Source organism: Dermacentor silvarum, chromosome 5, assembly GCF_013339745.2.
Source record: "Dermacentor silvarum isolate Dsil-2018 chromosome 5, BIME_Dsil_1.4, whole genome shotgun sequence".
Taxonomy (NCBI): domain Eukaryota; kingdom Metazoa; phylum Arthropoda; class Arachnida; order Ixodida; family Ixodidae; genus Dermacentor; species Dermacentor silvarum.
Window position 1 is genome coordinate 105,202,499 of NC_051158.1, and position 10,573 is coordinate 105,213,071.

Genomic DNA, 10,573 nt, shown 5'->3' on the forward strand with positions numbered 1-10,573 from the left:
TTACGAAGCTGAAGCAGTGGTTTCAGAATACATTGTCACGGTGCGCCGATAAAGAGCTGCATGGCATGGCCGTAGTTCGGCGTCAATTTAGTGAAAATTGCCAATGCTTCCTTCTGTTGTGGGAATGATAGTGACACAGTAACACTGTATTGATTCAATGGAATTCTCATTAGGCATCTATGCATTAAGTCCCACGTTACAAGGACATTAAAGAGCAAAAAATGATATGCAAATCCAATGCACATGCTGGATTATATGTGAAGTGATTTTCATCGATATCGGCAATCGTACAGGATACAAAGGCGAAGGCCCTGCGGTGATAACTTGCTTCTCCAAGTAATGCATTGATAAATTTTCAGAGGACCGGTGCAACTTTTAAGAGATGATCAAGACTCACAGTGAAGCTGACCGATATTCAGCGAAATCGGGGCAGAATAACTACTCTGCCAGAGTTCACGCTTTGAGAACATGTAACACGTTATACAATTTCGACAAAGGGGAGCCTCAATGAGAGGTAGATATCTGGCCAAGAAGAGGCATCAAGGTTACCTGATTATGTCCCTGCTGTATTTACAAAACATTTTAGAGGATTTCGGCCAGTAAAGGCACCTCAGAAGATACTGGCACACAAGCGCTGATATCAAGCCTTTTGTTTACTATTTGACTTTTTGGCCGTTAACAGTTGAACACTAGAATAGCTAAGATGCTGTAATTTCATCATGATGAATTTCCGCGTGAAGTATCTAACCACGCCGAAGGTTAACATTATCGTTCTTGAAAATATTTAAACACAGACTGTGTAAAAGGTTAATCGGGTTCTGTGTTTACCATGTTCATTGTTATAGTTGCTATTGTGAATTTTCCAACACACTCTTTAGTATTATAGTCGCAATGGGTATTACACACGAAAGAAATGGTTAATGTCATTCAATATTATTTGTGTTCTGTTTAAAGTTGCTCATACCGTATCCACTCGTGCAATGCCAAAGTATATTGGAATAGTAGTATACATAAATAAAAACAATATATTGAAATACTTTCCTTAAATATTTCAAAAACAATATTTTACACAATAATTTAAAAAATCGATTTTTCTTTTGATTTTCTTATTCATCACAAGAATACATTTTTGCCCGAGGGATAATTATGCGTAAAGGGTGTCGTCACAACAACTTTATATTAAGTTCAGGAAATGTTCAAAATGACTGTTTCCCATGCCTGGGTGCCACTTTCACTGAATAATTTGATGAGCTCTACCTGCAGTATAAATTCGTCTACGGAATAAGTGATATCTTATGACAGACCTCAGGCAATAAAATTGTTATGGCAGTCAACCCATGAAGTCGGGGAGATGTTTTCATATGCTAGCCTCTAAACGCAAGTACGAAGCTGTTAGTAAAGCTCTCTTAAGTACATGAACCATTCCACTTAGGAGGAAAACAACCGCGCTTTTAAATTCATCATATCAAGGCATTTGAAGTGTAAATTTGTTTAGAGATGCACCCTGCAATAAAAAATTTCTCTTTGAAATCTCCAGGCTGTCCAGAAGGCCCACGACGCAGCGGTGAGGCTAGGCCTCCCCGTCCCTACGTGGAAGCGGCCCGCGATCCTCCCCCTATAAAACGGGGGCGGAATCCTTCAGGACCTCAATAAAGTTCTTTATCTATCTATCTATTTGAAATCTAGCACCCCCCTTAAATGCTATATAACAAATTAGCATCCATATTATTCTGTTTACTATCATGTTGAGCAACGAGTAATATCATGCGACGTTTATATTATGTTCCACCAAAGTAAAAAAATTAGGCGTAACTTCACACTAAGTGGTGCTAAGACTGGGCAAACAGCGAAACTGATGGCCGTTCCCTTGGTTTAGCCTTGCTTTGCTTAACTTAGTTTGGCTTGGCTGGTTCTTAGCATTGCCTTTGCTTTCCTTTGCTTAACTTGGTTTGGCTTCGCTGGTTGTGAGCCAAACTTAGCCGACCCGAAGTATCCGGACCCGAAGAAGGGGACGCGGTCCATTCTGGGTGACGAGGCCTGCGCTAAATAAAGCATGTCTCATCTCGACGCCGGCTGCAGCCGGGGCACGCCGATGAACGCCGGATGCATCGGCCACGTCTCGCGCTCTGGCGAGGGTAACCAGGCAGAGGGTGATAACCTCACCGAGGGATAGCGTCACGTGCGCCGCCTTGCCAACTCCTTGCACCAGCTGTGCGAGGCGTTACTAGGCCACGCACGTTACGTCATCGCTCGGTGAGGTTTTCCAATGTACAACTGACGGCAACCACCCAGGTAGCACGAAGGTCAATTCACTCGCTGCTGCCGCCGCGCTTCCTCACTCCAGCATTTTGAGAGCTAGTTTCTGCGGTCATCGAGTGAGATGCGTTCATGTTTGCGTGTACGCGCGTGACGCCATGCTTGATCAATAAGTAAGTAGGCCAATGTTCTAAGTTTATACGGCCATTAAAACTACTATCCATACTTCATATAGCTGTCCACTAATTTGCTTTCACAATCGATGATTTGTCTGTCAGGCGAAACTGCGACTTCTTTCGTAGATACGGTTTTCTATGACACTAAGTGGTGTGCGATTGTATAGTGATACCTCCTGAATATTTTGGGTGTAATATATTACAGTTTATTTTATTTTCTAGTGTTTCTGTATTAAAGTGCTGTAGTTGTTTTGTTTAGGAGCACTATGATGCATGCAATGTCGTTGTCACCTTGTAAGGTGTCCGAACGCCTTGTCAAGTTAATTCCAAAGCGTTTAGTTGGCTCCTCCTTTATAGAAAAGGAAATAAAATTCAATTCAATCACGGATAACACAGGATATCATTTCCAGAGATCTTTTGGCGGCTAAAAAAGATTGTCATTGGTTAACTTTACCATCCTACAGTAATATTTATTGCGGGGTACCACAAGGCCCAATTTCAGGCCCTATATTGTTCCATCTTTATACAGATGACGTCTTCAAAGCCCTGAATAGTCCAGATACATTTCTGTATATGGACTACATTGTTTTATATTTTAACAGGACACTACGTTGCAGCACTCCAAAACGACGTGGTGACCGATTTCTCTAAAACTTCGGAATGATTTCCCAAAAATCAGTAGACTGTCAACAGTGCAAAAACAAAATACCTTGTGTTTCCCTCTCGCAACAAAATTCCTTGCCTTTAAATAAACAACAATCTTATTCAAAAAGTTCTTTCTTTCAAATACTTACGGGTCAATTTTTATGAGGATGTACACTGGCATGAGCAAGTGCACAATGTTTGCGGAAAGGATGCCTCGGGCTGCTATACCCTAAAGAATTTTCTCCAATCTTTTCCACAGACTATGCTTCGTGCACCGTACTTCTCATTATGTCACTGTCACATGAGTTGCTGCCTCGATTCATGGGATGTGATGTACACTAGTTATCTAAAACCTGTACAACAACTCCAAAAACTAATATTGCAAGTTATAAGCCACGGTGAACCTATAGGTGAAATTTTTCAATCACAACGCGTTCTTTCAGTTCCGTTGTTTTCCTTTCCTATATGCAATATGCAACATGCTTCAAACGGAAACGTTCACTTACCCAAATTTCGAAACGTTTATGGTGAAATACTAATCGTTATTAGTGTAACTAAAATTTCAAACAATAAACCCTTTGACATAAAGCGTGCGCATAGTTCCGGACTAGCATGCAGGTCACTTTTTAAAATTTTTCTGTCGGTCCAAGGCCTGTCCACTTCTCTGTATGTTGAGTTCATGCTTATACTGTATGTGAAATATATGTGTGTATGTATTAAAGGTGTATATTTAGATGCTTATATATAGATATGTATATGTGTTTTTCATTGTGTTTTTTTTTCTCCTCTTAGCTGACAAGAGCATAAATTGCCGTAAATTGTATTGGACCGGCGACTAATCACATTTGGCTGTCGGTCCAAATGTTTTTGTATATATATATATATATATATATATATATATATATATTTGTTTTTAGAATAACATTGCATTGCTTGGCTGAGAAATAAATGTAAATCGCGCTGCTGCACCGTCAAAACTATGCACGGTAACGAACACAAAGTGGTCATAATTATTTCCGAGCCAACCACTAGGCGACACCCTTCATTATCCACACTGTAGTTTTGTACCGCCGATTCCCACACTTTAATTACGGCGACAGAATTTAAGTGCCCGAAACTGGGTTTCCTTGCCCGTTTGCGCGTTCGGACATCCGTCCATTCCGTTACACGGAACGCTTTCTTCATCGACGTTATTTGGTCTTCGTCAAATCGCCTCGTCACCCCCGCTTCAAAACTGCCCTAGGATGAATTAGTGACTTCTTTCACTAAATATTCCTACTTTTTTAAAAGATTTCATTTGCTGAGCGTATATAACCTTTTATATTGATAACGGTATGGTGAACGATTTCAAAAACGGAGTAACGTTTAATGTCATGAATTTTGGATGTCATAGGTGCCTCGTTGTAAACACCTTTTACTGAGCAGCAGCATTGCCTGTTAAGTGAAACGTTCATGCGCAGGCGATATAGCCCAACGTAGCATTCCTTGCAACAAAGTGAGACGTAGTAACAGCGAGATATACTTCTAAATCAACTGCAGTTCCTATGGTTCCGTGGCATTCCCGTGCAATTCCCGTCCACGGGATGACAGTTGGCATGCTTGCAAAGCTGCTTCCCCTGCGCTCACTGCTAGAAAAGTGAAACTATGCAACTTAGCCTGGTTCCCAATCGTTTTGTGATTATTAGAGCTTTCATAAATAAAGGGCAGGCAAAAGTATTTTACGCTAATCATCCTAACGTACTAAGTCTGGACTTATAACTTTTGGGTAGTGCCGCATTCTTCTCCGCACGCAGGTGCTCGTATGGAAACAGCAACACATACGTATAGCATGTGTAGTAATAAGCAGCTTGTCAAAGGTTTGTGCCACATAGGCTCATTGACTCCAGTATTAATGATCGAGAAAATGAACACGTGGCCGTCACCTGACACTCTGATGAATAACAGTGAATGATTTCCTTGTTTAGGCCTTCTGGTAGTAATTCGTTTATTATACCTCAGGAAACAAAACGACAAAAGGTAATAAAAAGGAATTGCCACGGATGGCCATTGCATATTACAAAAAAAAAAAGACTTTTCTTGCCTACGTAATCGTACGCGAAGCAGACCACATTTTAAAATAATTTATAAAACAATCACTAAACACCCAGGACTACAACGGAGTAATTTATTATTCAACAAGTTTTCGTAAACACTTCAAATAGGCTCATTTCACCAAAGTGGGTTGCAAGACGTGTCGAATATTCCTAGTAGAAGCGGTCGAGTCCTTCTTCATGTCTTGGTTTGGAATGGATAACTGTTTTCCTCTTCAGTTCAGTTTCGCTGCAAATCATTTCTCGCCGAGTTTTCCTAACGGTGTGGTTCATGTCCAGATGTTACCGACGGCCCAACGCTGTGGTAAAAGAGCATGTGCATATCAATATATTCTCCGTGATAATGGGGAAACAATACTAATAAAACTCACCAAGGGCACATAAGCCTATCTCTAAATGATAAACGGCAACGGCGTTAATGCAACCATTGCGCTAACAATTATACATGAACTCTAGAAGCGAGTTAGCGTGAGCGCCGTCGCGGTGTCTTTTATCGACCGCCTTTGTGCAGCCGTGCACAGAGGGTTAGAAGTCATCAACGATGACGCCAAGCGGACGAGAATTCACTGTCTGATTAAACTTCTCTACAGGAGCCAGAGCGGCACTCTCGCTTCCACCGCCGGCATACAACTGCACGCACAGACGTAAGCGTACCTGGTATTGTATTTTGTATGCATAAATTTGTATTTGTTGAAATACAACTGTATTCGATGCATGTAAAAGGAGAACAGTAAGTTCTGTAAACGTATATCTCTTCATCGCGTGTACACTAACGTATAAACAGTGGAAAAAAATTGTGCTTTACTGCCGAGAAACTGAAAAAGTAATGACGAGAATGGCATAAGTTGTGCATAGAAATTAAAGCATGTTGCTGTACATAGGTAATTCAGCGGATTTCCATGTAGTTTTATTCCCTCAAATCATCCCGTATTTAACAGAAGCTTCCAGACATTGAAAAATGTACAAAGCAGAGGAATTGATTGAGTGTTACAGCTCAGCTTTACGCAATATGAACAGCCAAGGAAAAAATGGAATGAAATTACGGGGTTTTACGCGAAAAAACCACCACCTCATTAGGAGGCACGCTGTAGTGGCGGACTCCGGATTATTTTGGATCAACTGGGGTTCTTTAACGTGCACCTAAATCTAAGTACACGGGTGTTTTCTGCATTTCGCTCCATCGAAATGCGGCCGCCGTTGCAAGGATATGATCCCGTGACCTCGCGCTTAGCAGCCCAACACGATAACCACTGAGCTACCACGGCGGGTTGTAACCAAGAAAGTCAACGTAACAACTTCAATTTAGAAAATGGAGGACGTGAGCAGCAGTGCTCTCTGACCGTCGACAACACATGGACATATTCAAATCTGCATTTGCTCCTCCCTAATGACGATAGTTCTTTTTGTTACAACCGCATTGTCAGTAGGAAGAGGTGCTAGTTAGATCGGGGACGTCGTAAGGGGGCACGTTAGGGCATGGTTGTCGAAATAATTTGCATGCTCAATAGAAGAAAACGTCAGCGCACAAACATATATATATATATATATATATATAGATAGATAGATAGATAGATAGAAAGATAGATAGATAGATAGATAGATAGATAGATAGATAGATAGATAGATAGATAGATAGATAGATAGATAGAAGCAGTTTCTATGCTGCATGACGCCCTTATTGTGCTTCTCCGCGTATTCTTATGGCGCTTTCCCCTTTCTACCATTTGTGCAGTGACTTGATATTACTTGCAGAATACTGGCCTTGTCAGTATTCCAACGCTTCTAGAGGCGCCTACACTATATATTTTAAAAATTTCTCAAGAATCGCTGTTGCATAGCCCTATGCAGGTCCCTTCTAATAGTATAAAGTGCACTTTATTCCATCATTGTACTCATTTACTGCCGTGTAAAAATGTGTTTTCAAGCAATGAAATAAACGTTTGCTAGGTTCTTCTTGCTGGTTTTATCTATTTGATCTCAGGATGCTCAACATTTTATCTACATCTCTAGCCAATTAGTTTCCTAACATAGAAAAAAAAACAAGACAATTGTGAAGGCAATAAGGAAAAAATGTGGTTGATCCCTCTTATATAGGAATCGGTATAGAACACGAAAGTGAAACGTGTCTTCACAGAAGTAGTGTAATGTTTATTGCACATTGATATATAATGTCTATTGGTGTTTTGTGGCTAAAGCGCCCTTAGGCGTTGATGCACCCACGCTGACGCCTGGTGGCACGTCTCCTCCATCACGACTACCAACGTCGATGACCATGAGCAACCGTCGTGCATATGGAAGCTGCACTACGCTGCACACGCTAGCACAACGCGAAAGACGAAGCACGTAACTGACACACTAATACAGCGCGCAAGACAAAGCACGTAACTGAATCGTCACCGAGTCAAATCAGCGCGTACAGCGCGTCGTAATTGCAGCCTCCGCGATCAACTTGAGAAACATTTTCAGAGCTAATTGCGGAGGCCACGCTCCGCTGTGCTGAGTACGGTGAACGCCACCTAGGTGGCGTTGGTAGTTCTTCTTGATGCCAGCGTCCCTTCGAATGCTGGCATCGAGGCGTCGTAGTGCTGAGACCACCGAAGCGTTCACTGTCGGTGCGCGTTAGTGTCATAATGCAGTACTTCTCTTTTCTGCTCGTAGGCGGCGGCACCGCCCCGAGCAAGAGCGCGGGTACACGGAGGAGTGTTAGATATATAAGGCGCGTCTGTGTAGCTGTCTGCAAATGTGTTTGTGGCGCAATGGGTTAAACGCTCGGCGATCTATCGTCGCGGACCGAGAGGTCGTGGGTTCGATTTCCAAATTTTGCATGTTTGTGGAACTTTTTCTTCTGGTTTCTTTCTTTGTATTATGTTCGTGTACATTGTAAGCTGACGTATTTCCGTGACGGAAATACGTCAGTGAAGTCTTGGTGGACCCCGGCATAAAACACTTTCGTGTTAATAAATATTTTTTTTTTCATTTAGAGCACATCTTTTTTCCGCTCCATGCCTAGTTATTTTTATTTTTATGCAAGTTGTTTTCGTGCAGATATTGGCGTGCATAAATTTTCATTCAACAGTGGAATACATCAATGGTCATTTCCAACTGCAAGAATAAAATGTGAAACAGGATCCTTATCAGTATTTGCAATGCCCAAAGCCTCATTTCTTATGCCCAATGCATATATCCGCAATTATGTTTCAAAATTTATCATCACATGTACTAATGCTATTTTGTAGTGGGTACGTGCTATACGCGGTTCTTCCTTTATTTATTGTTCCATTACCTCGCTTCCTAAATGATATTATAAAATAAATAAATATAAACCTGACATCCATGCAACTCTTACAGTACAGCCGCAAAACTCATCAATTGGTTCGGGCGTATAATCTACTCAGAGATGCATATTTGATAGAAAAAGAACGCATTACAGTTCGAGTTAAGAGCGCTAACCGGAAATTTCATTCCCGCATGGCGTAGGAAAAGTTCTTCTAATAACCTTATAAATCTGTTTCATGTAAAAGAAAATAAAAACCCTTCGGAAAACTGTCAAGGCGGTTCCAATTTTCTGCAAAAATTTACTAACGCTTGAGTAGCAAGGCATGCTATCTAGAATATTTGAAGGCGTTAATGAAGATTTGCTAGCATGTAATAAGTATCTTGGGTTTTACGAAAAAAAAGTTTCCATTGCTAGTGGCCACGTGTTCGAAAAAAAACATTAGTTGCTAGCTAGGAGCACACGACATACGTACGCCGAGTGTTGCACCTAGTATAAGGAGTAGTTCTAGGAGTTGTATGGTGCCGGTTGGTACGGTTACCCCCACTTGATCCATGGCTTCTCTTTGGAAGTGGTACGGCCTCGACTCGTTCTTCAACGGCGGACAGAAGAGCAAATACGGTCAAAAGGACCAAGATGTTCCAAGCGTAAATCTTTGCCATACCTAGAGAACACAAAAGAACTATTGTCAGAGCCTCCGTCGACATTGGCTTATATCCTTCTTTGGACAATGGTGTGAGGTTTTTGTTTTAAAATTCTCGCGTTGACTTTGCTTGTGTTTTTAGATGTCGCTTTTGTGCAAAGCTTGCCCTCTTCATTCAAATATTATCAGCTATTGGCTGAGTGTGACGCACTTTTAGTACTCTCACCTAGCCAGCGCGGGTTATTGTAGTCGGACAGTTTCTGACAGTTAACAATAAATGTAAGTAAAACATTGCCTATATGCACATCTCAAGTGCTACACAGTCGGATACAATCTAAACGATGGCCCCATGTTAATGATGTATGAGCGTACTCTTTAGCTGTAATAGGAGATACTGTCTCAGGCGACTGTTAACAAAGGCAAGGCGACAGTCGAATACGTGGACCCGCAGTATGTAATTTTTTTCCGTGCGCAATAGCACCCGCATTTTGCATACTTGCGGAAAAAAATTCCGGTCAACAAATACACTCCTGCTCCGTGGTTATACATTCTGTTGATGTTATAATAAGGCTACGCTGTAATCTAGCGTCAGTTCTGAAGAAAACTATAGGCCTGAAGATTCATCTTCCTTCACCCCTCCTACACATTCTCGATTAAGGAATTTTGATGGACATGTGTGATGTTCACGCTTGGCACACGTGGAGGTGGCAGTGCTAACCCCTAATTGATCTCCGCTGCTCGTGCCCTCAGCCTTCACGGATTCATCATCATCATCATCATCATCATCATCATCATCATCATCATCATCAGCCTATATTTATGTCCACTGCAGGACGAAGGTCTCTCCCTGCGATCTCCAATTACCCCTGTGTTGCGCTAGCGTATTCCAACTTGCGCCTGCGAATTTCCTAGCTTTATCATCCCACCTGGTTTTATGCCGTCCTCGACTGCGCTTCCCTTCTCTTGGTATCCATTCTGTAGCCCTAATGGTCCACCGGTTATCCATCCTACGCATTGCATGGCCTGCCCAGCTTCATTTCTTCACGGATTATTTTCATGCAGTTGTTGCTGGCAGGAAGAATACCTTTAAAATGCTGTTTCACTTGAGAGGAGTATACTTGTCAGGTCATTCAACTGCGCGCATTTAATCTGAAACCAGATTATTAGGCAGTATATTTCTAATGAACTTTGCTGGACCGGGCGTGAGAGCATAGTGGTAGCCAGCGCAGAACCCTTTTACGCTAAACATTTCTTTGATTGCCTTTCACAGTTTCGCATTGCTCAGTCAGTTAGTGCATATCTGTCACATATCCCTTCCCCATGACCGTTCACTGGAAACCACACTATGTGGCATGTAATTTAATCTCGAAGTGGTACCTGTAAGTTCGCCTGTATTTTCCATAGCAAAGCTTGAAATGTCGACATGAAACCGGCAAATAAGTTGTCCGTTCAAGCTAATCTCTAAGGTACACGTATCTCCCAATAGCAG

The 10,573-nt window shown here is 41.8% G+C and overlaps 1 long non-coding RNA gene across 1 annotated transcript; it reads right to left on the minus strand.

Annotated features, from left to right (window-relative positions):
• Positions 1 to 5,227: 5,227 nt before the first annotated feature.
• On the minus strand, positions 5,228 to 9,111 carry LOC125945933 (uncharacterized). Its single transcript, XR_007467234.1, has 2 exons — positions 8,917 to 9,111; positions 5,228 to 5,466 (listed from the first exon to the last, which is right to left on the minus strand). It is a non-coding gene; the product is annotated as an uncharacterized LOC125945933 (long non-coding RNA).
• Between the last annotated feature and the right edge of the window lie 1,462 nt (positions 9,112 to 10,573).